The sequence below is a fragment of the Triticum aestivum genome, chromosome 3B, assembly GCF_018294505.1.
Source record: "Triticum aestivum cultivar Chinese Spring chromosome 3B, IWGSC CS RefSeq v2.1, whole genome shotgun sequence".
Classification (NCBI taxonomy): Eukaryota; Viridiplantae; Streptophyta; class Magnoliopsida; order Poales; family Poaceae; genus Triticum; species Triticum aestivum.
The window spans coordinates 225199528-225226176 of record NC_057801.1 but is presented as its reverse complement, the minus strand read 5'-3'; positions in this window follow the sequence as shown (position 1 = coordinate 225226176).

Below are 26649 nucleotides of genomic sequence, written 5' to 3'. Positions count from 1 at the left end.
GACAGCGTTGAAAAGGAAAGTCCAATGATTATCAAATCTACCGTGGCTTTTCTCATTTGGAATCAAAGCAGATTGAAATTCCCACCTATAAGAATGGGATAGGGATTATCTTTCGCCAGATTAACCAATTCATGGAGAAAATCGGCCTTGAACTCATCTTGGGCTGCCCCATACACGGCGATGAGGGTCCATGTGAAGTTGTCGGCCTTGTTGTGAATATGGAGTTTAACGTGAAACTCACCATTCAAACTAGCCAAAACATCCATAGTCCCTGTATTTACGCCTAGTAAAATGCCCCCAGAACAACCTCTAGGTGGTTGTGAAACCCAAGTAAAGTCCATCCTGCCCGAAAGACGGTTAAGTAGACTCACTGAGAAATCACGTCTCCCCGTTTCAAAGATAGCCAAAAAAAATCTAAATTGTATTCCCTATTACAATCCGCAATGAATAAATGTTTAGCCAAGTCACGAAGACCTCTGCTATTAAAAAACATTCCATTCATGAGGAAACAATAGGATAATTGGAACACTTCGTCCTCTTACTATCTTTTTTCGAATGTGTGGTCTTCGATTTACATCCGGATGTTGTAAGCTCAATCAATGAACTAAGCCCGAGTTCATCTAGACCCACGTCCGAAACCGCTCCTACTAAATGAGAGAGTAGCTGACCATCTGATGTGGCATGCAGCTCCTTCTCATCTTGATATGAGACATAAGACTTGCTAGAAACACGTGGAGTAACCTTTAATCGTTCATATTCCAAATGTCTCAAAACGTTAGCAGAAACAGAAATATCATTCTCGTTATTTCCTAGACTAACACCCACACTATTCATCTTAGAAACAATGCATGTAGTAGAAAAAGATAAAAACAATTTGGATGATGATGAAGTACCTTGGTTATCGAGGTTATGCGCGGCTTTACGCCGGATAGCCTTAGCCAAAGAGTCCTCGTCAGTGTCCGTCCTTCCATTGCCGGCCACCAAATGGCGGCCACTTCGGCGTGTGGGTGTGACCCCCGAAGAAGGATGTCGTGCAAGCACAGCCGCCGAGGGAGGGGGTGAGGGTGGAGTAGCAACCCCCTCCCCAGCAGTCTTGAACGCCGGTGTACGCGTCGCCGCTGCGGAAGATGGCATGTCTGCACACGGGACGACGGAAGGAGTGTGCAAGGACGTGGTGGACACGTCCAGCTGCGCCTAAGACTGAAGATCACCCGCAGACACGACCGGCTCCGGCTGAGACTAAAGAGTAGCCACAGGTGCACCAATATTTGGCTGCCCACCCAACAGAAGCCCTTCACGTCCCGGTGCACTAGTAGCATGCATGTCCAACTCCACATGAGCTGCATGCCGGTCAGCATGTACCAAAGCCGCTGGACGCTGGCTCTCCAAAGGCACGACTGGGCGTCCTGATGTACCTCCGTCGGCCTGCACCTACTTGGAGACAGCCGGCTTCGGCACGACCGTCCGCGACATCTACGGCTGCTGCAACACGACATTAGCAGCTGGTTGTATGTGTACTGAAGAAGAGACCGGATGCCCCGCTGAGCCACCGGTGGCCTGCATCGATTGCAGGGCATCCAGTGAGGCTGCCTCGTCTGGAGCCCCTAGTGCATCACGTTGCTGCACAACCCCAACTGACTCCTCCCGAGCTATGGTTCGGGGCACCTCCGGCAGCGCCAACAGTGCAGTGGCACTTGACTGCACGCCCAAGGTCGACTCCTCCTGAGTCAAAGTCTCGGTGGCCGCCAACTGCACCGTTGCCTGTTGTCGCTCCGGAGACTCGCGCGAAGGTCCCAACATGCCGCTGGGGGCCTGCACTGACGCACGAGTAGTGGACAGTGATGCATCCATCCGTGTTGGCGGCGACGGCTGCAACACTATTGGAGTTCGTGGAGAGGTAGGCGACGACGAGTCCTGCTGAAACATTTGTGGAGCCGCTTCGAGGCAACCACGTAATGTGGAGTTAGCTTTAAGTTTTGCGGCAAGCTCAATGCCTCTCGGTGTCTGTGGTGAGGGGTTGAACAGTGTCACCGCTATAATCATAGAGCTACCTCCCGGAGCACTGATACGTCCATTTTGCATCATGCTTTTATATCAATATTTATTGCATTATGGGCTGTTATTACACGTTATGTCACAATACTTATGCCTATTCTCTCTTATTTTACAAGGTTTACATGAAGAGGGAGAATGCCGGCAGCTGGAATTCTGGGCTGGAAAAGGAACAAATATTAGAGACCTATTCTGCACAACTCCAAAAGTCCTGAAACTTCACGGAAGTCATTTTTGGAATTAATAAAAAATACTGGCGAAAGAATCCACCAGAGGGGGCCCACACCCTGGCCACGAGGGTGGGGGGCACGCCCTACCCCCTGGGTGCGCCCCTGCCTCATGGGCCCCCTGGCAGGCCTCCGGTGCCCATCTTCCGTTATATGAAGTATTTAATCTGATAAAAAATCAGAGGCAAGCTTTCGGGAAGAAACTCCGCCTCCACGAGGCGGAACCTTGGCAGAACCAATCTAGGGCTCCGGCAGAGCTGTTCTGCCAGGGAAACTTCCCCCCGGGAGGGGGAAATCATCGTCATCGTCATCACTAACGATCCTCTCATCGGGAGGGGGTCAATCTCCATCAACATCTTCACCAGCACCATGTCCTCCCAAACCCTAGTTCATCTCTTGTATCCAATCTTTGAACAAAAGCCTCAGATTGGTACCTGTAGGTTGCTAGTAGTGTTGATTACTCCTTGTAGTTGATGCTAGTTGGTTTATTTGGTGGAAGATCATATGTTCAGATCCTATATGCATATTAATACCTCTCTGATTATGAACATGAATATGATTTGTGAGTAGTTACGTTTGTTCCTGAGGACATGGGAGAAGTCTTGCTATAAGTAGTCATGTGAATTTGGTATTCGTTCGATATTTTGATGAGTGTATGTTGTCTCTCCTCTAGTGGTGTTATGTGAACGTCGACTACATGACACTTCACCATTATTTGGGCCTAGAGGAAGGCATTGGGAAGTAATAAGTATATGATGGGTTGCTAGAGTGACAGAAGCTTAAAGCCTAGTTTATGCGTTACTTCGTAAGGGGCTGATTTGTATCCATATGTTTCATGCTATGATTAGGTTTACCTTAATACTTTTTTTGTAGTTGCGGATGCTTGCAATAGGGGTTAATCATCAGTGGGATGCTTGTCCAAGAAAGGACAGCACCCAAGCACCGGTCCACCCACATGCCAAATTATCAAAGTAACGAACGCGAATCATATGAGCGTGATGAAAACTAGCTTGACGATAATTCCCATGTGTCCTCGGGAGCGTTTTTCTCTATATAAGAGTTTGTCCAGGCTTGTCCTTTGCTACAAAAAGGATTGGGACATCTCGCTACACTTTATTTACACTTGTTACTTGTTACCCGTTACAAATTACTTTATCACAAAACTATCTGTTACCGATAATTTCAGTGCTTGTAGAGAATACCTTGCTAAAAACCGCTTATCATTTTCTTCTGCTCCTCATTGGGTTCGACACTCGTACTTATCAAAAGGGCTACGATAGATCCCCTATACTTATGGGTCATCAAGACTCTTTTTTGGCGTCGTTGCCGGGGAGTGAAGCGCCTTTGGTAGGTGGAATTTGGTAAGGAAAAATTTATATAGTGTGCTGAAATTTACTGTCACTTGTTACTATGGAACATAATCCTTTGAAGGGCTTGTTCGGGGTATCTTCACCCCGACCGGTAGAGCAAAGAGTTGCTCCTCAACCTACTGAACCTACTAAAAATGTTTACTTTGAAATTCCTTCGGGTATGATAGAGAAACTGCTAGCTAATCCTTTTGCAGGAGATGGAACATTGCATCCCGATTTACACTTAATCTATGTGGGTGTAGTTTGTGGATTATTTAAGCTTGCAGGTATGCCCGATGATGTTATCAAGAAGAAGGTCTTCCCTTTATCTTTGAAGGGAGAGGCATTGACATGGTATAGGCTATGTGATGATATGGGGTCATGGAACTACAAACGATTGAAATTGGAATTTCATCAGAAGTTTTATCCTATGCATCTTGTTCATCGTGATCGTAATTATATATATTATTTTTGGCCTCGCGAAGGAGAAAGCATCGCTCAAGCTTGGGGGAGGCTTAAGTCAATGTTATATTCATGCCCCAATCATGAGCTCTCAAGAGAAATGATTATTCAAAATTTTATGCTCGGCTTTCTCTCAATAATCGCTCCATGCTCGATACTTCTTGTACTAGATCTTTTATGATGAAGACTATTGAATTCAAATGGGATTTATTAGAAAGAATTAAACGCAACTTTGAAGATTGGGACTCGACGAAGGTAAAGAGTCAGGTATAACACCTAAGTTTGATTGTGTTAAATATTTTATGGATACCGATGCTTTCCATGAATTTAGCACTAAATATGGACTTGACTCTGAGATAGTAGCTTCTTTCTGTGAATCCTTTGCTACTCATGTTGATCTCCCTAAGGAGAAGTGGTTTAAATATAATCCTCCCATTGAAGTAAAGGTAGTTTCACCTATTAAAGTTGAAGAAAAGGCTATCACTTATAATGATCCTATTGTTCCTACTGCTTATGTTGAGAAGCCACCTTTCCCTGTTAGAATAAAGGATCATGCTAAAACTTCAACTGCAGTCAACAAAAGTAATATTAGGACACGCAAACTCCCTGAGCAAGTTAAAGTTGAACCTAATATTGCTATGGTTAAAGATCTCTTGGCTGATAATATCGATGGGCATGTTATTTACTTCTGTGATGAGACTGCTAGAATTGCTAAACCTGGTGCTAAAGATAAACATAGACCTATGGTAGGCATGCCTGTTATTTCTGTTAAAATAGGAGATTATTGTTATCATGGCTTGTGTGATATGGGTGCTAGTGCTAGTGCAATACCTCATTCTTTATACGAAGAAATTATGCATGATATTGCACCTGCTGAGATAGAAGATATCGATGTTACCATTAAGCTTGCCAATAGAGATACTATTTCACCGATTGGGATTGTTAGAGATGTTGAAGTCTTGTGTGGGAAGGTTAAATATCCTGCTTATTTTCTTGTTCTTGGTTCCCCACAAGATAGCTTTTGTCCCATTATATTGGCAGACCCTTCTTGAACACTGTTAATGCTAGGATAGACTGCGAAAAGGATGTTGTTACTATTGGTTTAGGTGATATGTCTCATGAGTTTAATTTTGCTAAATTTAGTAGACAACCCCGTGATGAGGAATTGCCTAGTAAAGATGAAATTATTGGTATTGCTTCTATTGCCGTGCCTCCTAGTGATCCTTTAGAACAATATTTGCTAGACCATGAAAATGATATGTTTATGAATGAAAGAAGGGAAATAGATGAAGTATTCTTTAAATAGGGACCTATTCTGAAACATAACTTGCCTGTTGAAATCCTAGGGGATCCTCCTCTATCCAAGGGTGATCCCATGTTTGAGCTTAAACCATTACCTGATACTCTTAAATATGCTTATCTTGATGAAAAGAAGATATATCCTATTATTATTAGTGCTAACCTTTCATAGCATGAAGAAGAGAAATTATTGAAAACTCCGAAGAAGCACCGTGCTGCTATTGGATATACTCTTGATAATCTTAAGGGCATTAGTCCCACTCTATGTCAACACAAAATAAATTTGGAGAAAGATGCAAAACCAGTTATTGATCATCAACGAGGACTAAATCCTAAGATGAAAGAAGTGGTAAGGAAAGAAATACTAAAGCTTCTAGAGGCAGGTATAATTTATCCCGTTGCTGATAGTCAGTGGGTAAGTCCTGTCCATTGTGTCCCTAAGAAGGGAGGTATTACTGTTGTTCCTAATGATTAAGATGAATTGATTCCACAAAGAAATATTACAGGTTATAGAATGGTAATTGATTTCCGCAAATTAAACAAGGCTACTAAAAAGGATCATTACTCTTTACCTTTTATTGATCAAATGCTAGAAAGACTATCCAAACATACACATTTTTGCTTTCTAGATGGTTACTCTGGTTTCTCTCAAATACCTGTGTCAGTTGATGAACAAGAAAAGACCACTTTTACTTGCCCTTTCGGTACCTTTGCTTATAGACGTATGCCTTTTGGTTTATGTAATGCACCTGCTACCTTTCAAAGATGCATGCTGGCTATATTCTCTGACTCTTGTGAAAAGATTTGTGAGGTTTTCATGGACGATTTCTCTGTTTATGGATCCTCTTTCGATGATTGCTTGAGCAACCTTGATCGAGTTTTGCAGAGATGTGAAGAAACTAATCTTGTTTTGGATTGGGAGAAATGCCACTTTATGGTTAATGAAGGTATTGTCTTGGGGCATAAAATTTCTGAAAGAGGTATTGAAGTTTACAAAGCTAAAGTTGATGCTATTGAAAAGACGCCGTGTCCTAAGGACATCAAAGGTATAAGAAGTTTTCTGGGTCATGCCGGTTTTTACAGGAGGTTCATTAAGGACTTCTCAAAAATTTCTTGGCCTCTGACTAATCTATTACAAAAAGATGTAACTTTTATCTTTGATGATGATTGCGTAGAAGCATTTGAAATACTTAAGAAAGCTTTAATTTTTGCACCTATTGTTCAGCCACCTGATTGGAATTTACCTTTTAAATTATGTGCAATGCTAGTGATTATGCTGTAGGTGCTGTTCTAGGACAAAGAGTTGATAAGAAGTTAAATGTTATCCAATATGCTAGTAAAACTCTAGATAGTGCACAGAGAAATTATGCTACTACTGAAAAAGAATTCTTAGCAGTTGTATTTGCTTGTGATAAGTTCAGACCTTATATTGTTGATTCTAAAGTAACTATTCACACTGATCATGCTGCTATTAAATACCTTATGGAAAAGAAAGATGCTAAACCTAGACTTATTAGATGGGTTCTCCTACTACAAGAATTTGATTTGCATATTATTGATAGAAAGGGAGCTGAGAACCCCGTTGCAGACAACTTGTCTAGGTTAGAGAATGTTCTTGATGACCCGCTGCCTATTGATGATAGTTTTCCTGATGAACAATTAAATGTCATAAATTCTTCTTGTACTGCTCCATGGTATCCTGATTATGCTAGTTACATTGTTGCTAAATTTATACCACCTAGTTTCACATACCAGCAAAAGAAAAAGTTTTTCTATGATTTGAGACATTACTTCTGGGATGACCCACATCTTTATAAAGAAGGAGTAGATGGTGTTATGAGGCGTTGTATGCCTGAGCATGAACAGGAACAGATCCTACGCAAGTGTCACTCCTAGGCTTATGGAGGGCACCACGCTGGAGATAGAAATGCACATAAGGTATTGCAATCCGGTTTTTATTGGCCTACTCTCTTCAAGGATGCCCGTAAGTCTGTCTTATCTTGTGATGAATGTCAAAGAATTGGTAATATTAGTAGACGTCAAGAAATGCCTATGAATTATTCACTTGTTATTGAACCATTTGATGTTTGGGGCTTTGATTATATGGGACCGTTTCCTTCCTCTAATGGGTATACACATATTTTAGTTGTTGTTGATTACATTACTAAGTGGGTAGAAGCTATTCCAACTAGTAGTGCCGATCATAACACTTCTATTAAGATGCTTAAAGAAGTTATTTTTCCGAGGTTTGGAGTCCCTAGATATTTAATGATTGATGGTAGTTCACATTTTATTCATGGTGCTTTCCGTAAAATGCTTGCTAAGTATGATGTTAATCATAGAATTGCATCCCCTTATCACCCATAGTCTAGTGGTCAAGTAGAATTGAGTAATAGAGAGCTCAAATTAATTTTGCAAAAGACTGTTAATAGATCTAGAAAGAATTGGTCCAAGAAACTTGATGATGCATTATGGGCCTATAGAACTGCATATAAAAATCCTATGGGTATGTCTCCATATAAAATGGTCTATGGGAAAGCATGTCACTTATCTCTCGAATTAGAACATAAGACATATTGGGCTGTTAAAGAGCTCAACTATGATTTCAAGGTTGCCGGTGAAAAGAGGCTTTTTGACATTAGCTCACTTGATGAATGGAGAACCCAGGCCTATGAGAATGTCAAACTGTTTAAAGAAAAAGTTAAAAGATGGCATGACAAAAGGATACAAAAGCGTGAGTTTAATGTAGGTTATTATGTGTTGCTATTCAACTCTCGTTTAAGATTTTTTGTAGGAAAGCTTCTCTCTAAATGGGAAGGTCCTTACGTTATCGAGGAGGTCTATCGTTCCGGTGCCATAAAAATCAACTTCGAAGGCACAAATCCGAAGGTGGTGAATGATCAAAGAATCAACCATTATATCTGAGGTAATCCCATAAATGTTGAAACTAATATTATTGAAACTGTAACCCCGGAGGAATACATATGTGACACTTTCCAGAATGTTTCAGACTCCGAAAAGGAATAGGTATGTGGTACGGTAAGTAAACCGACTCCAAAACAGCTCTAATGGCAAGGTACAGTAAGTAAACCGACTCCAAAAGGAATAGGAATAGGTATGTAGAAACAAGCTTAAGGAACAAAAAAGTTTTATGAGTTATATGAATAAAGAACTCGATGATATGTCTAAAGAACTTGATGGTATAAGAGCCCAAATTGCTCGTCTTGAAAAGATGACCACTGAAATTTTGAATATGCAAGCTACCTTAGTCAATAAGATGGCCGCTAAACCGAATTCCTATGAAAATCAAGATGAAGATCTAAAAGTTATTAATGTGTCCCCCATTAAATCTTTGTTTTTCAATATGAATCTTGATGAAACTGAATATGATCTTCCTTTACCTAGAAGGCGTTCTAAGAATTCGGAGTTTCTAGATCTTGATGAGGAAATTGATAAAAGTGGGATTGGAAGAAATAAAAACCTAGATGTTGCTAAACCCACTATTTTGGATCTCAAGGAATTTAATTATGAAAATTGCTCTTTAATTTATTGTATTTCCTTGTTGCAATCCGTGCTAGATTCTCCTCATGCTTATAGTCAAAATAAGGCCTTTACCGAACACATTGTTGATGCCTTGATGCAATCTTATGAAGAAAAACTTGAGTTGAAAGTTTCTATCCCTAGAAAACTCTATGATGAGTGGGAACCTACTATTAAAATTGAAATTAAAGATTATGAGTTTCATGCCTTGTGTGATTTGGGTGCTAGTGTCTCTACTATTCCCAAAACATTGTGTGATTTGCTAGATTTCCGTGACTTTGATGATTGCTCTCTAAACTTGCATCTTGCGGATTCCACTATTAAAAAGCCTATCGGAATAATTAATGATGTTCTTATTGTTGCAAACAGGAATTATGTGCCCGTAGATTTTATCTTTCTTGATACAGATTGCAATCCTTCATGTCCTATTATTCTTGGTACACCTTTCCTTAGAACGATTGGTGCAATTATTGATATGAAGGAAGGGAATATTAGATTCCAATTTCCCTTAAAGAAGGGCATGGAAAACTTCCCTAGAAAGAAAATAAAATTACCATATGAATCTATCATGAGAGCCACTTATGGATTGCCTACCAAAGATGGCAATACCTAGATCTATCCTTGCTTTTATGCCTAGCTAGGGGCGTTAAACGATAGTACTTGTTGGGAGGCAACCCAATTTTATTTTTTGTTTTTGCTTCTGTTTAGGAATAAATAATCCATCTAGCCTCTGTTTGTATGCGGTTTTATGTTTTAATTAGTGTTTGTGCCAAGTAGAACCTATAGGATAACCGACGATGATAGTTGATTTGATTCTGCTGAAAAACAGAAACTTTGCACGCACGAATATAATTTTGTTAAATCACAGAAACGTGATTTTCTATTGATTCTTGTTGCTTCTGTTAAATAAACAAATTTTCCAGGACTTCCTATTTTGGTAGGATTTTTAGAGTTCCAGAAGTTTGCGTTGGTTACAGATTACTACAGACTGTTCTGTTTTTGACAGATTCTGTTTTGCGTGTGTTGTTTGCTTATTTTGATGAATCTATGGCTAGTAAAATAGTTTATAATCCATAAAGAAGTTGGAATACAGTATGTTTAACACCAATATAAATAAAGAATGAGTTCATTACAGTATCTTAAAGTAGTCTTTTGTTTTCTTTCTCTAACGGAGCTCACGAGATTTCTATTGAGTTTTGTGTTGTGAAGTTTTCAAGTTTTGGGTGAATTCTTTTGATGGATTATGGAACAAGAAGTGGCAAGAGACTAAGCTTGGGGATGCCCATGGCACCCCCAAGATAATATAAGGACACCAAAAATTCAAAGCTTGGGGATGCCCCGGAAGGCATCCCCTCTTTCGTCTACTTCCATCGGTAATTTACTTGGAGCTATATTTTTATTCACCACATAATATGTGTTTTGCTTGGAGCGTCTTGTATCATTTGCATCTTTGCTTGTTAGTTTAACACAATCATCCTTGCTGTAAACACCTTTTGAGAGAGCCATATATGAATTGGAATTTGTTAGAATACTCTTTGTGCTTCACTTATATCTTTTGAGCTTGATAGTTTTGCTCATAGTGCTTCACTTATATCTTTTGAGCGGGATAATTTTTGCTCTAGTACTTCACTTATATCTTTTAGAGCATGGTGGTGGATTTGTTTTAAAGAAACTATTGATCTCTCATGCTTCACTTAGATTATTTTGAGAGTCGTTAATAGCATGGTAATTTGCTTAATATTAATATACTTGGTATTCAAGATATGTGAAACTTTCTTTTGAGTGCGTTGAATACTAAGATAAGTTTGATGCTTGATAATTGTTTTGAGATATGGAGGTGATAATATCAAATTTGTGCTAGTTGAGTAATTGTGAATTTGAGAAATGCTTGTGTTAAAGTTTGCAAGTCCCGTAGCATGCACGTATGGTTAAAGTTGTGTAACAAATTTGAAACATGAAGTGTACATGGCTTGTGCATCCTTATGAGTGGTGGTCGAGGATGAGCGATGGTCTTTTCCTACCAATCTATCCCCCTAGGAGCATGCTTGTAGTACTTGATTTTTGATGACTTCTAAATTTTTGCAATAAGTATATGAGTTATTTTGACTAATGTTGAGTCCATGGATTATACGCACTCTCACCTTTCCGCCTTCGCTAGCCTCTTCGGTACCGAGCATTGCCCTTTCTCACCTTGAGAGTTGGTGCAAACTTCGCCGGTGCATCCAAACCCCATGATACGATACGCTCTATCACACATAAACCTCCTTATATCTTCCTCAAAACAACCACCATACCTACCTATCATGGCATTTCCATAGCCATTCCGAGATATATTGCCATGCAACTTCCATCATCATATTCATGACATACATTACTTTTGTCATATTGCCATTGCATGATCATGTAGTTGACATCGTATTTGTGGCAAAGCCACCATGCATTATTTTTCATACATGTCAATCTTGATTCATTGCACCATCCCGGTACACCGCCGGAGGCATTCATATAGAGTCATATCTTGTTCTAAGTTTCGAGTTGTAATCCTTATGTTGTAATCAATAGAAGTGTGATGATCATCATTATTAGAGCATTGCCCAACAAACAAAAAAAGGAGAAAGGCCAAAAAAAATAAAGGCCCAAAAAAATAAAAAAAATAAAAAGGGCAATGTTACTATCTCTTTTCCACACTTGTGCTTCAAAGTAGCACCTTGTTCTTCCTATAGTGAGTCTCATATATTGTGTTTCAAAGTAGCACCTTGTTCTTCATGTAGTGAGTCTCATAAGTTGTCTTTTTATACTAGAGGGAATTTTTCATTATAGAACTTGGCTTGTATATTCCTACGATGGGCTTCCTCAAATGCCCTAGGTCTTCATGAGCAAGCAAGTTGGATGCACACCCACTAGTTTTCTTTTGTTGAGCATTCATAGCTCTAGTGCATCCGTTGCATGGAAATCCCTACGCCTCATGTTGACATCAATTAATGAGCATCTCCATAGCCCGTTGATTATCCTCGTCAATGTGAGACCTTCTCCTTTTTTGTCTTCTCCACACAATCCCCATCATCATATTCTATTCCACCCATAGTGCTATATCCATGGCTCACGCTCATATATTGCGTGAAGGTTGAAAAAGTTTGAGATTATTTAAGTATGAAACAATTGCTTGGCTTGTCATCGGGGGTATAGAAGTTGGGAACATCTTTGCGTGACGAAAATGAAGCATAGCCTAACTATATGATTTTGTAGGGATGAACTTTCTTTTGCCATGCTATTTTGAGAAGATATGATTGCTTTGATTAGTATGCTTGAAGTATTTTTTATATCAATATGAACTTTTGTCTTGAATCTTTCGGATCTGAATATTCATGCCACAATTAAGAAGATTTACATTGAAATTATGCCAAAGTATCACTCCGCATCAAAAATTCTTTTTTATCATTTACCTACTCGAGGACGAGCAGGAATTAAGCTTGGGGATGCCTGATACGTCTCCAACGTATCTATAATTTTTGATTGCTCCATGCTACTTTATCTACTATTTTGGACTATATTGGGCTTTATTTTACACTTTTATATTTTTTTGGGACTAACCTATTAACCGGAGGCCCAGCCCAGAATTGTTGTTTTTTTTGCCTATTTCAGTGTTTCGAAGAAATGGAATATCAAACGGAGTCCAAATGGAATGAAACCTTCGGGAACATGATTTTCTCACTGAACATGATCCAGGAGACTTGGGTCCTGCTCCAAGGAATAAAAGAGTCGGTCACGAGGGTGGGGGGCGCCCCCCTACGGCGCGCCCCCTATCTCGTGGCCCCCTTGTTGCTCCACCGATGTACTCCTTCCTCCTATATATACCTGCGTATCCCCAAATAATCAAAACAGGATCCAAAAACCTAATTCCACCGCCGTAACCTTCTGTATCCACGAGATCCCATCTTGGGGCCTGTTCCGGAGCTCCGCCGGAGGGGCATCCACCACGGAGGGCTTCTACATCAACACCATAGCCCCTCCGATGAAGTGTGAGTAGTTTACTTCAGACCTTCGGGTCCATAGCTAGTAGCTAGATGGCTTCTTCTCTCTTTTTGGATATCAATACAATGTTCCCCCCCTCTCTCGTGGAGATCTATTCGATGTAATCTTCTTTTTGTGGTGTGTTTGTTGAGACCGATGAATTGTGGGTTTATGATCCAGCTTATCTATGAATAATATTTGAATCTTCTCTGAATTCTTTTATGTATGATTGAGTTATCTTTGCAAGTCTCTTTGAATTATCCGTTTGGTTTGGCCAACTAGATTGGTAGTTCTTGCAATGGGAGAAGTGTTTAGCTTTGGGTTCAATCTTGCGGTGTCCTTTCCCTGTGACAGAAGGGGCAGCAAGGCACATATTGTATTGTTGCCATCGAGGATAACAAGATGGGGTTTTTATCATATTGCATGAATTTATCCTTCTACATCATGTCATCTTGCTTAAGGCGTTACTCTGTTTTTACTTAATACTCTAGATGCATGCTGGATAGTGGTCGATGAGTGGAGTAATAGTAGTAGATGCAGAATCGTTTCGATCTACTTGTCTTGGACGTGATGCCTATATACATGATCATACCTAGATATACTCATAATTATGCTCAGTTCTGTCAATTGCTCAACAGTAATTTGTTCACCCACCGTAGAATATCTATGCTCTTGAGAGAAGCCACTAGTGAAACCTATGGCCCCCGGGTCTATTCTCATCATATCAATCTCCATCACTTTATTACTTGCTTTGTTTTTACTTTGCCTTTTACTTTTCACTTTGCATCTTTATACCAAAAATACCAAAAATATTATTTATCATTTGTATCAGATCTCACTCTCGTAAGTGATCGTGAAGGGATTGACAACCCCTAATCGCATTGGTTGCGAGGAGCTATCGTTTTGTGTAGGTACGAGGGACTTGTGCGTGGTCTCCTACTGGATTGATACCTTGGTTCTCAAAAACTGCGGGAAATACTTATGCTACTTTGATGCATCATCCTCTCCTCTTCGGGGAAATCCAACGCAATGCTCAAGAGGTAGTAAGGCGCGCCCTACCCCCTGGGCGCGCCCCTGCCTCGTGGGCACCTCGTGTGCTCTCCGGACTCCGTTTTCTTGCATGATACTTCTTTTGGTCAGTAATAATTCATTATATAATCCCCCAAAGGTTTTGACCACCATATCACGCAATTATCCTCTGTTCTTGTTTCGAGCTATTTTTCTGACAGATCTAGATCACCATGACGTCTCCAACTGCCCCCAAGGAAAAGTTCTTCGAGAAGGTCATCAACCCCTACCTCGCGGAAGTGCTGCAACATCCTCAAACCATTGAGATGCGTGAGGGGTTGCTGCACATCCGCGATGTTGAGGGACCACGGAGGACCGGAAGCGTGGAGACAAGGCTCGAAGCAATGGAGCAACAAGTTTTCAAGTGTCAGGAGATGGTGGAGCGTGGTCTTGACTCCAATCATATAATGATCACGGAGTTCACGAACAACCACAAGCTGGACGCCAAGGACATTGGGGAGGCCATCTTAAAGCTTCATGAGAAAATCGAGCACCTCCAAGCCCAGATCTATGACCTGCAAAACCAAAACTGTGAGTATGAATATAGATTCAAGAGGATGAGTTTGGCTGCAGATTTAAGGATCCCGGAGACTCAATCATCCTTCTATGATGGTGAGCCTATGCCTTGGAAGAGGGACAACAAGCATACATCATCAACAACGGAGATATAATCACATGGGTATGGGCACCCCCTTGGCAACTGCCAAGCTTGGGGGAGGTGCCCCGATATCGTATCACCATCACACTCCTATCTTTACTGTTTTTTTAGTTTGATCCTTTTGGTAATATCTTGATCTAGTAGAATAAAGTTTTAGTGTGATTTAGTTTTGAGTTTTGCTTCTTGATCCCTCTATGTAATCGAGTCCGCGAGCTATATATAATAAAGATTAGTATTGAGTTAAGGGCTTGATTATTTTGCTATGATCTTGAGTGAATAAAAGAAAAAGAAAGAATAAAAAGAAATAAAGAGATCATATTGATCTTATGGAGAGTAATGACTTCACGTATAAACAGTATGATTATTAAAAGTTGTTGAGGGTTAACAAACATAGTTTTGGTCATCTTTGCAATTAATAGGAAGTAATAAGGAAAGATAGGTTTCACATATAAATATACTATCTTGGACATCTTTTATGATTGTGAGCACTCATTAAAATATGACATGCTAAAGTGCTAATGTTGGACAAGGAAGACAACGTAATGGGTTATGTTTTCTTATATCTGAAATAAAGTATATTGTCATGGATCATCCAACATGTTGATCTTGGCTTTCTCCCCCATGCTAGCCAAATTCTTTGCACCAAGTAGAGATACTACTTGTGCTTACAAATACCCTTAAAACCAGTTTTACCATGAGAGTCCACCATATCTACCTATGGATTGAGTAAGATCTTTCAAGTAAGTTGTCATTTTTGCATGCAATAAAAATTGCCCTCTAAATATGTATGACTTATTAGTGTGGAGAAAATAAGCTTTCTACGATCTTGTGATGTGGAAAAAATAAAAGCGACAGACTGCATAATAAAGGTCCATATCACAAGTGGCAATATAAAGTGACGTTCTTTCGCATTAAGATTTCGTGCTTCCAACCAAAAGCACATGACAACCTCTGCTTCCCTCTGCGAAGGGCCTATATTTTACTTTTATTTTCTACCTTATGCAAGAGTCATGGTGATCTTCACCTTTCCTTTTTACATTTTATCCTTTGGCAAGCGCATTGTGTTGGAAAGATCCTGATATATATATCTAATTGGATGTAAGTTATCATGAGCTATTATTGTTGGCATTACCCTTGAGGTAAAAGGTTGTGAGGCGAAACTATAAGCCCCTATCTTTCTCTATGACCGATTAAAACTCCATACCCATAAGTATTGCGTGAGTGTTAGCAATTGTGAAAGACTAAATTATAGTTGAGTATGTGGACTTGCTGAAAAGCTCTTATGTTGACTCTTTTCGATGTTATGATAAATTGCAATTGCTTCAATGACTGAGATTATAGTTTGTTAGTTCTCAATGAAGTCTCTGATTCATACTTGACATTGTGAATAGATTATTACTTGAGCATAAGAAATAATATGACAATATCCATATATGTTGCTGTTATGAGAATGATCATGATGCCCTCATGTACGTATTTTATTTCATGGACACATCTATCTCTAAACATGTGGACATATTTATCGTTATCGGCTTCCGCTTGAGGAAAAGCGAGGCCTAAGCTTGGGGGAGTTGATACGTCCATTTTGCATCATGCTTTTATATCGATATTTATTGCATTATGAACTGTTATTACACGTTATGTCACAATACTTATGCCCATTCTCTCTTATTTTACAAGGTTTACATGAAGAGGGAGAATGCCGACAGTTGGAAATCTGGGATGGAAAAGGCGCAAATATTAGAGACCTATTCTGCACAACTCCAAAAGTCCTGAAACTTCACGGAAGTCATTTTTGGGATTCTTAAAAAATACTGGCGAAAGAATCCACCAGAGGGGGCCCACACCCTGGCCATGAGGGTGGGGGGCGCGCCCTACCCCCCTGGGCGCGCCCCCTGCCTCGTGGGCCCCCTGGCAGGCCTCCGGTGCCCATCTTCTACTATATGAAGTCTTTCATCCGAGAAAAAATCAGAGGCAAGCTTTCGGGAAGAAATTTCGCCGCCACGAGGCGGAACCTTGGCAGAACCAATCTAGGGCTCCGGCAGAGCTGTTCTGCCGGGGAAACATCCCTCCGGGAGGAGGAAATGATCGCCATCGCAATCACCAACGATCCTCTCATTGGGAGGGTGTCAATCTCCATCAACATCTTCACCAGCACCATGTCCTCTCAAACCCTAGTTCATCTCTTGTATCCAATCTGTATCCCAAAGCCTCAGTTTGGTACCTGTAGGTTGCTAGTAGTGTTGATTACTCCTTGTAGTTGATGCTAGTTGGTTTATTTGGTGGAAGATCATATGTTCAGATCCTATATGCATATTAATACCCCTCTGATTATGAACATGAATATGATTTGTGAGTAGTTACGTTTGTTCCTGAGGACATGAGAGAAGTCTTGCTATAAGTAGTCATGTGAATTTGGTATTCGTTTGATATTTTGATGAGATGTATGTTGTCTCTCCTCTAGTGGTGTTATGTGAACATCGACTACATGAAACTTCACCATTATTTGGGCCTAGAGGAAGGCATTGGGAAGTAATAAGTAGATGATGGGTTGCTAGAGTGACAGAAGCTTAAACCTAGTTTATGCGTTGCTTCGTAAGGGGCTGATTTGGATCCATATGTTTCATGCTATGGTTAGGTTTACCTTAATACTTCTTTCGTAGTTGTGGATGCTTGCAATAGGGGTTAATCATAAGTGGGATTCTTGTCCAATAAAGGACAGCACCCAAGCACCGGTCCACCCACATACCAAATTTTCAAAGTAACGAACACGAATCATATGAGCGTTATGAAAACTAGCTTGACGATAATTTTCATGTGTCCTCGGGAGCGCTTTTATCTATATAAGAGTTTGTCCAGGCTTGTCCTTTGCTACAAAAAGTATTGGGCCATCTTGCTGCACTTTATTTACACTTGTTACTTGTTACCCGTTACAAATTACTTTATCACAAAACTATCTGTTACGGATAATTTCAGTGCTTGTAGAGAATACCTTGCTGAAAACCGCTTATCATTTCCTTCTGCTCCTCATTGGGTTCGACACTCTTACTTATCGAAAGGACTACGATAGATCCCCTATACTTGTGGGTCATCAACCACCACGAGAGACCACGTTTGCGTGAGTAACATTTCTAGGAACAACACTAGATGACAGCTGGTTGGATGGGTTCCCGGAGTGTTCGGAGGTGTCCATGGAATCATCCTTCTCCTTCGCACCATCATTATCATCTGCATCATCGCCCTTGCGTCTCCAAATGAACGGTACAAAGTATGGATCCGGAACATAGTCTGCGGGCTCCCTCCTGAACCTGAATGCATAGCCCTTGAGTTTAACTAGTACATCTGTAGCAAGGATAGGCCCAAAATCGTACTTATCCTTCTCCAAAATCTGAGTATTCGTCATAGCCACCAAAATACGGACCACCCCACGTCGTCGCAGACTAAAGAGGTCGACATCCAGGGTCTTGCCCATCAAGGTGCCAATAGCCCATAAACCCCAAAGATGGCACACAGTATGGGGAACTCCGTCAACGTGGAGCCAAATCTGCTGAAGCTCGAGCTTATGTGGGATGTCGTGTGACTTACATGCGGATACGGTCATCTGAGCATTAACCGACAGCATGTTCATCTGAATGCCATCCACCCTGTCCAAGTCCTCAAAAGACGGAAAACTGACTAGATAGGTGTCCGACCCATGCTGAATAGCTTCCCATGTCCATTGAGTATGTACTGGACATCTTCTAGCAATCTGAGTCTCAACCACGCTAGCAGGTACCATGAGACCACTAATCTGCACATGAGCGATCGGTATCTGGGTCGGCGCCAAATGATCTTTAACCACATTATCTGGCAGTTGGGCGAAGTAACTTTTCTTCGCACCCACTCCTGAAACAAAAGCTGTGGGCTTCGGGAGTTTAAGAAGCGGGAAACGCAGCGTTGGATGGGCTATCTTGCCTATCTTGTCACAAATATAGCAATAATGATGCACCGTGCAATCCTTCACTGAATGTGTATCAACTGCACATTTCCAACAACGAACCCCTTTCTTAGACTGGGTCTTTCATACAGTAGGATCAACCTGCACATCCGTCATAGAATCTACAGACGATGGGGCAGCTACCCCTGTGGCATCTGTGGTACGTGCGAATGCGTCTGCAACCTAGACTATTGGTAATGCCCTTGTTGATATGCCTGCATGTGCTGTTGTGGTATCGGTTGAAGCAGAAGTTGCTGTTGGACCGGAGCATTCTGAGGAGGAAAATGGTAGCCTTGATGAATAGCACCACCGCTAAACTGTTGTAGTTGCGGCTTATTCTTCTTTTGATGTTTTTGTGCCGGTTGAGCCACAACCCCACCCGGATGGAATTGCGGGGGAGCGGTCACCCCCGGTGGTGGTGGAGACCCATACATAGGAACTGACCCTCAGCGACGGCCTGACCGAAGGGTGAGCGGTATTGTCCTGGACCATAAGTAGAGGGCTGGCTTCCTCCATGGATGTAAGGCGGCGCCGGCCCGCGCTGCTGCTGCATGGGCGGAGGGCCGTTGAACCCCTGTGACGTAGCCAAAGGGCAAGCTGAAGTGGCAGATGCCCCCGCAACCGGAGGGCCACAAGGAACTAGCCCTCCTGCACCCCGTGTCTAAGGAGGAGGTGCGCCCACCATGGGATGCAGCGGCGCCGCCACGACTTTGGCATAGGATCAAGAGGCCCCGGTGACGGCAGGTTGATCAGGAGGTAGAGGCGGCAAGTGAGAGGCGACATCTGCGATCGTTGTTGGTGCGATGGACGTCGGTAGCCCTTCCCATAGAACCCTCATGCGATGCCTCAGGTAGGCCCAAGAAAAAACTTGGCCCAATTCCATTTGCATGGGTGATACGTCTCCAACATATCTATAATTTTTGATTGTTCCATGTTATTATATTATCCATCTAGGATGTTTTATATGCATTTATATGCTATTTTATATGATTTTTGGGACTAACGTATTAACCTAGAGCCCAGTGCTAGTTTCTGGTTTTTCCTTGTTTTTGAGTATCGCAGAAAAGGAAAACCAAATGGATTTCAATTGACCTAAAAATTCACGGAGATTATTTTTGGACCATAAGAAGCCCACGGAGTACCGGAGATGGGCCAGAAGAGTCCCGAGGCACCCATGAGGGAGGGGGAGCGCCCTACCCCCTAGGCGCGCCCCCTACCTCGTGGCTGCCTCGGAGACCCCCCTGACTTGTTCCCGTTGACAACACCTCTTATATATACCCAAACTTCCAGAACATAACCTAGATCGGGAGTTCCACCGCCGCAAGACTCTGTAGGCACCAAAAACCAATCGGGACCCTATTCCGGCACCCTGCCGGAGGGGGGATCCCTCACTGATGGCCATCTTCATCATCCCGATGCTCTCCATGATGAGGAGGGAGTAGTTCACCCTCGGGGCTGAGGGTATGTACCAGTAGCTATGTGTTTGATCTCTCTCTCTCTCTCTCTCTCTCTCTCTCTCTCTCTCGTTTTCTTGATTTGGCACGATCTTGATGTACCGTGAGCTTTGCTATCATAGTTGGATCTTATGATGTTTCTCCCCCTCTACTCTCTTGTAATGGATTGAGTTTTCCCTTCGAAGTTATCTTATCGGATTGAGTCTTTAAGGATTTGAGAACACTTGATGTATGTCTTGCGTGGGATACCCGTGGTGACAATAGGGTATTTTATTGATTCACTTGATGTATGTTTTGGTGATCAACTTGCGGGTTCCGTGACCTTGGGAATCTATTCATAGGGGTTGGCACACGTTTTCGTCTTGACTCTCCGGTAGAAACTTTGGGGAACTCTTTGAAGTTCTTTGTTGGTTGAATAGATGAATCTGAGATTGTGTGATGCATATCGTATAATCATACCCACAGATACTTGAGGTGACATTGGAGTATCTAGGTGACATTAGGGTTTTTGTTGATTTGTACCTTAAGGTGTTATTCTAGTACAAACTCTAGGATAGATCGACGGAAAGAATAGCTTCGTGTTATTTTACTACAGACTCTTGAATAGATCGATCAGAAAAAATAACTTTGAGGTGGTTTCATACCCTACAATAATCTCTTCGTTTGTTCTCCGCTATTAGTGACTATGGATTGACTCTTTGTTGCATGTTGAGGGATTGTTATATGATCTAATTACGTTATTATTGTTGAGAGAACTTGCACTAGTGAAAGTATGAACCCTAGGCCTTGTTTCAACGTATTGCAATACCATTTACGCTCACTTTTATCATTAGTTACCTTGCTGTTTTTATAATTTCAGATTACAAAAACCTATATCTACCATCCATATTGCACTTGTATCACCATCTCTTCGCCGAACTAGTGCACCTATACAATTTACCATTATATTGGGTGTGTTGGGGACACAAGAGACTCTTTGTTATTTGGTTGCAGGGATGTTTGAGAGAGACCATCTTCATCCTACGCTTCCCACGGATTTATAAACCTTAGGTCGTCCACTTGAGGGAAATTTGCTACTGTCCTACAAACCTCTACACTTGGAGGCCCAACAACGTCTACAAGAAGAAGGTTGCGTAGTAGACATCAAGCAATTTCTGGCGTTGTTGCTGGGGAGGTTAGTGCTTGAAGGTATATCTTTAGATCTTGCAATCAAATGTTTTAGTTTCTTGTTTTATCACTAGTTTAGTCTATAAAAGAAAACTACAAAAAAATGGAGTTAAGGTTGCCTCATATGCTTCATCTTTTTAATGTCTTTCGTGAAAATGATGGGAAGGAAAATTGTGCTCAGGTACTAGTAGAAGAATTACATAGAATGCTTGGCATAAAATATGTGAATGATGAGCATGATTGGAAAGTTGTTAGTACGAATTCTTTGAATACCCATGATGCTAATGATATGCAAAGCCACAAGCTTGGGGATGCTATGTTTGATGAAGATGATATGTTTAGTCCCCCAAGTTTTGATGAGAAAATTTATTATGATGAAAGCATGCCTCCTATTTATGATGATTATTGTGATGACACATATGCTATAAAGAATAAAGATAACCATGAAACTTGTCATCATGATCTTAATTTTCAATTGGATTATGCTTCACATGATAGTTATTTTGTTGAGTTTGCTCCCACTACTATTGATGAGAATAAATTTGCTTATGTGGAGAGTAGTAACATTTATATGCAAGTAGATCATGAATAGAATGCTTTATATGCTAGTTATATTGTTGACCTCATTCATGATGCTACTGAAAATTATTATGAGGGAGGAACATATGCTTGTAGAATTGCAATAATATCAAGTTTCCTCTCTATGTGCTTAAAGTTTTGAAGTTATGCTTGTTTTGCCTTCCTATGCTAGTTGATTATTGTTCCCGTAAGTTGTTCGCTCACAAAATCCCTACGCATAGGAAGTGGGTCAGACTTAAATGTGCTAGTCATATTCTTCATGATACTCTCTTTATGTTTCAATTCCTATCTTTTATGTGAGCATCATTGAAATCATCATGCCTAGCTAGGGGCGTCAAACGTTAGCGCTTGTTGGGAGGCAACCCAATTTTACTTTTGTCCTTTGTGTTTGCTCCTGTTTAGTAATAAATAATTCTTCTAGCCTCTGTTTAGATGTGGTTTTATGTTTTAATTAGTATTTTTTCCATGTAGAACCTTTGGGAAGACTTGGGTGAAGTCTTTGCGATCTTGCTGTAAGAAACAGAAACTTTTGCGCTCACGAGATTAGCTGCCATTTTTTACTGGAGAGTGCTTTTAGGTTGATTATTTTTGCAGAAGATTAATAGAGAAATTCCTCACGTCCACAAATGTATTTCAGAATTTTTGGAGTTACAGAAGTATTCGAATGATACAGATTGCTACAGGCTGTTCTGTTTTTGACAGATTCTGTTTTCTATGTGTTGTTTGCTTATTTTGATAAATCTATGAGTAGTATCGGAGGATATAAACCATAGAGAAGTTGGAATACAGTAGATATTACAGCAATATGAATTTATAATGAGTTCACAACAGTACCTAAGCGGTGATTTATTTTCTTATACTAACGGAGCTTACGAGTTTTCTGTTAAGTTTTGTGTTGTGAAGTTTTCAAGTTTCGGGTAAAGATTCGATGGACTATGGAATAAGGAATGGCAAGAGCCTAACCTTGGGGATTATCAAGGCACCCCAAGGTAAAATTCAAGTACAACCAAAAACCTAAGCTTGTGGATGCCCCGGAAGGCATCCCCTCTTTCGTCTTCATTCATCAGTAACTTTACTTGGAGCTATATTTTTATTCACCACATGATATGTGTTTTGCTTGGAGCATCATTTTATTTTTTTTGTTTTGCTTGCTGTTTGAATAAAATACCAAGATCTGAAATTCTTAAATGTTAGAGAGTCTTCACATAGTTACATAATTATTCAACTACTCATTGATCTTCACTTATATCTTTTGGAGTAGTTTGTCATTTGCTCTAGTGCTTCACTTATATCTTCCTAGAGCATGGCAGTAGTTTTATTTTGTAGAAATTATTGATCTCTCATGCTTCACTTATATTATTTTTAGAGTCTTTCAGAATAGCATGGTAATTTGCTTTGGTTATAAAATTAGTCATAATATGATGGGCATCCAAGATGGGTATAATAAAAACTTTCATATAAAGTGCATTGAATACTATGAAAAGTTTGATGCTTGATGATTGTTTTGAGATATGAAGGTAGTGATATTAGTGTCATGCTAGTTGAGTAGTTGTGAATTTGAGAAATACCTATGTTGAGGTTTGCAAGTCCCGTAGGATGCACGTATGGTAACCATTGTGTAACAAATTTGAAGCATGAGGTGTTTCTTTGATTGTCTTCCTTATGAGTGGTGGTCGGGGACGAGCGATGGTCTTTTCCTACCAATCTATCCCCCTAGGAGCATGCACGTAGTGCTTGGTTTTTATGACTTGTAGATTTTTGCAATAAGTATGTGAGTTCTTTATGATTAATGTCGAGTCCATGGATTATACGCACTCTCACCTTTTCATCATTGCTAGCCTCTTCGGTACCGTGCATTGCCCTTTCTGACCTCAAGAGTTGGTGCAAACTTTGCCGGTGCATCCAAACCCCGTGATATGATACGCTCTATCACACATAAACCCCCTTATATCTTCCTCAACCAGCCACCATACCTACCTATTATGGCATTTCCATAGCCATTCCTTATATTGCCATGCAACTTTCCACCGTTTCGTTTATTATGACACGCTTCATCATTGTCATATTGCTTTGCATGATCATGTAGTTGACATCGTATTTGTGGTAAAGCCACCATGCATAATATTTCATACATGTCACTCTTGTTTCATTGCCCATCCCGGTACACCGCCGGAGGCATTCATATATTTATATTTTGTTCTTGTATCGAGTTGTAATCATTGAATTGTAAATAAATAGAAGTGTGATGATCATCATTATTAGAGCATTGTCCCGTGAAAAAAAGGGAAAGGTCAAATAAAAAAAGAAAGGCCAAAAAAAAGAGAAAGGCCAAATAAAAAAAGGAAGGCCCCAAAAAAAGAAGGGACAATGCTACTATTTTTTTCCACACTTGTGCTTCAAAGTAGCACCATGATCTTCATGATAGAGAGTCTCTTATTTTTTCACTTTCATATACTAGTGGGATTCTTTCATTATAGAACTTGGCTTGTATATTCTAACAATGGGCTTACTCAAATGCCCTAGGTCTTTGTGAGAAAGCAAGTTGGATGCACACCCACTTAGTTTCTTTTGTTGAGCTTTCATTCTTTTATAGCTCTAGTGGATCCGTTGCATGGCAATCCCTACTCCTTGCATTGACATCAATTGATGGGCATCTCCATAGCCCATTGATTAGCCGCGTCAATGTGAGACTTTCTCCTTTTTTGTCTTCTCCACACAACCCCCATCATCATATTCTATTCCACCCATAGTGCTATGTCCATGGCTCACGCTCATATATTGTGTGAAAATTGAGAAAGATTGAGAATACTAAAGCATGAAACAATTGCTTGGCTTGTCATCGGGGTTGTGCAAGATGAGAGCATTTTGTGTGACGAATAGCCAAACTATATGATTTTGTAGGGATGAGCTTTCTTTGGCTATTATTTTGAAGGACATAATTGCTTGGTTAGTATGCTTGAAGTATTATTATTTTTATGTCAATATTAAACTTTTGTCTTGAATCTTATGGATATAAACATTCATGCCATAATAAAGAAACTTACATTGAAAATTATGTTAGGTAGTGTCGGTGTCAAAACCGGAAGATCTCGGGTAGGGGGTCCCGAACTGTGCGTCTAGGCGGATGGTAACAGGAGACAAGGGACACGATGTTTTTACCCAGGTATGGGCCCTCTCGATGGAGGTAAAACCCTACTCCTGCTTGATTGATATTGATGATATGGGTAGTACAAGAGTGGATCTACCACGAGATCAAGGAGGCTAAACCCTAGAAGCTAGCCTATGGTATGATTGTTGTTATGTCCTACGGACTAAAACCCTCCGGTTTATATAGACACCGGAGAGGGCTAGGGTTACACAGAGTCGGTTACAATGGTAGGAGATCTACATATCCGTATCGCCAAGCTTGCCTTCCACGCCAAGGAAAGTCCCATCCGTACACGGGACGAAATCTTCAATCTTGTATCTTCATAGTCTTAGAGTCCGGCCGATGATGGTAGTTCGGCTATCCGGACACCCCCTAGTCCAGGACTCCCTCAGGTAGCATTTCACATCAATTTTTTTGTCTTTATCATTTACCTACTTGAGGACGAGCAAGAGTTAAGCTTGGGGATGCTTGATACGTCTCCAATGTATCTATAATTTTTGATTGTTAAATGCTATTATATTATCCATCTAGGATGTTTTATATGCATTTATATGCTCTTTTATATGATTTTTGGGACTAACATATTAACCTAGAGCCCAGTGAGAGTTTCTGTTTTTTCCTTGTTTTTGAGTATCGCAGAAAAGGAAAACCAAACAGAGTCCAATTGGAGACCATAAGAAGCCCATGGAGTATCGGAGATGGGCCAGAAGAGCCCTGAGGCACCCACAAGGGTGGGGGGCGCGCCCTACCCCCCTGGGCGCACCCCCTACCTCGTGGCCGCCTTGGAGACCCCCCTAACTTGTTCCCGACGCCAACACCTCTTATATATACCCAAACTTCCAGAACATAAACCTAGATCGGGAGTTCCGCCGCCGCAAGCCTCTGTAGCCACCAAAAACCAATCGGGACCCTATTCCGGCACCCTGCTGGATGGGGGATCCCTCACTGGTGGCCATCTTCATCATCCCGGCGCTCTCCATGACAAGGAGGGAGTAGTTCACCCTCGGGGCTGAGGGTATGTACCAGTAGCTATGTGTTTGATCTCTCTCTCTCTCTCCCGTGTTCTTGATTTGGCACGATCTTGATGTACTACGAGCTTTGCTATTATAGATCGATCAGAAAGAATAACTTTGAGGTGGTTTCATACCCTACAATAATCTCTTCGTTTGTTCTCCGCTATTAGTGACTTTGGAGTGACTCTTTGTTGCATGTCGAGGGATTGTTATATGATCTAATTATGTTATTATTGTTGATAGAACTTGCACTAGTGAAAGTATGAACCCTAGGCCTTGTTTCAATGCATTGGAATACCGTTTACACTCACTTTTATCATTAGTTACCTTGCTGTTTTTATAATTTCAGATTACAAAAACCTATATCTACCATCCATATTGCACTTGTATCACCATCTGTTCGCCGAACTAGTGCACCTATACAATTTACCATTGTATTGGGTGTGTTGGGGACACAAGAGACTCTTTGTCATTTGGTTGCAGGGTTCTTTGAGAGAGACCATCTTCATCCTACGCCTCCCACAGATTGATAAACCTTAGGTCATTTACTTGAGGGAAATTTGCTTCTGTCCTACAAACCTCTGCACTTCGAGACCCAACAACGTCTACAAGAAGAAGGTTGCATAGTAGACATTAATGGGCTCCG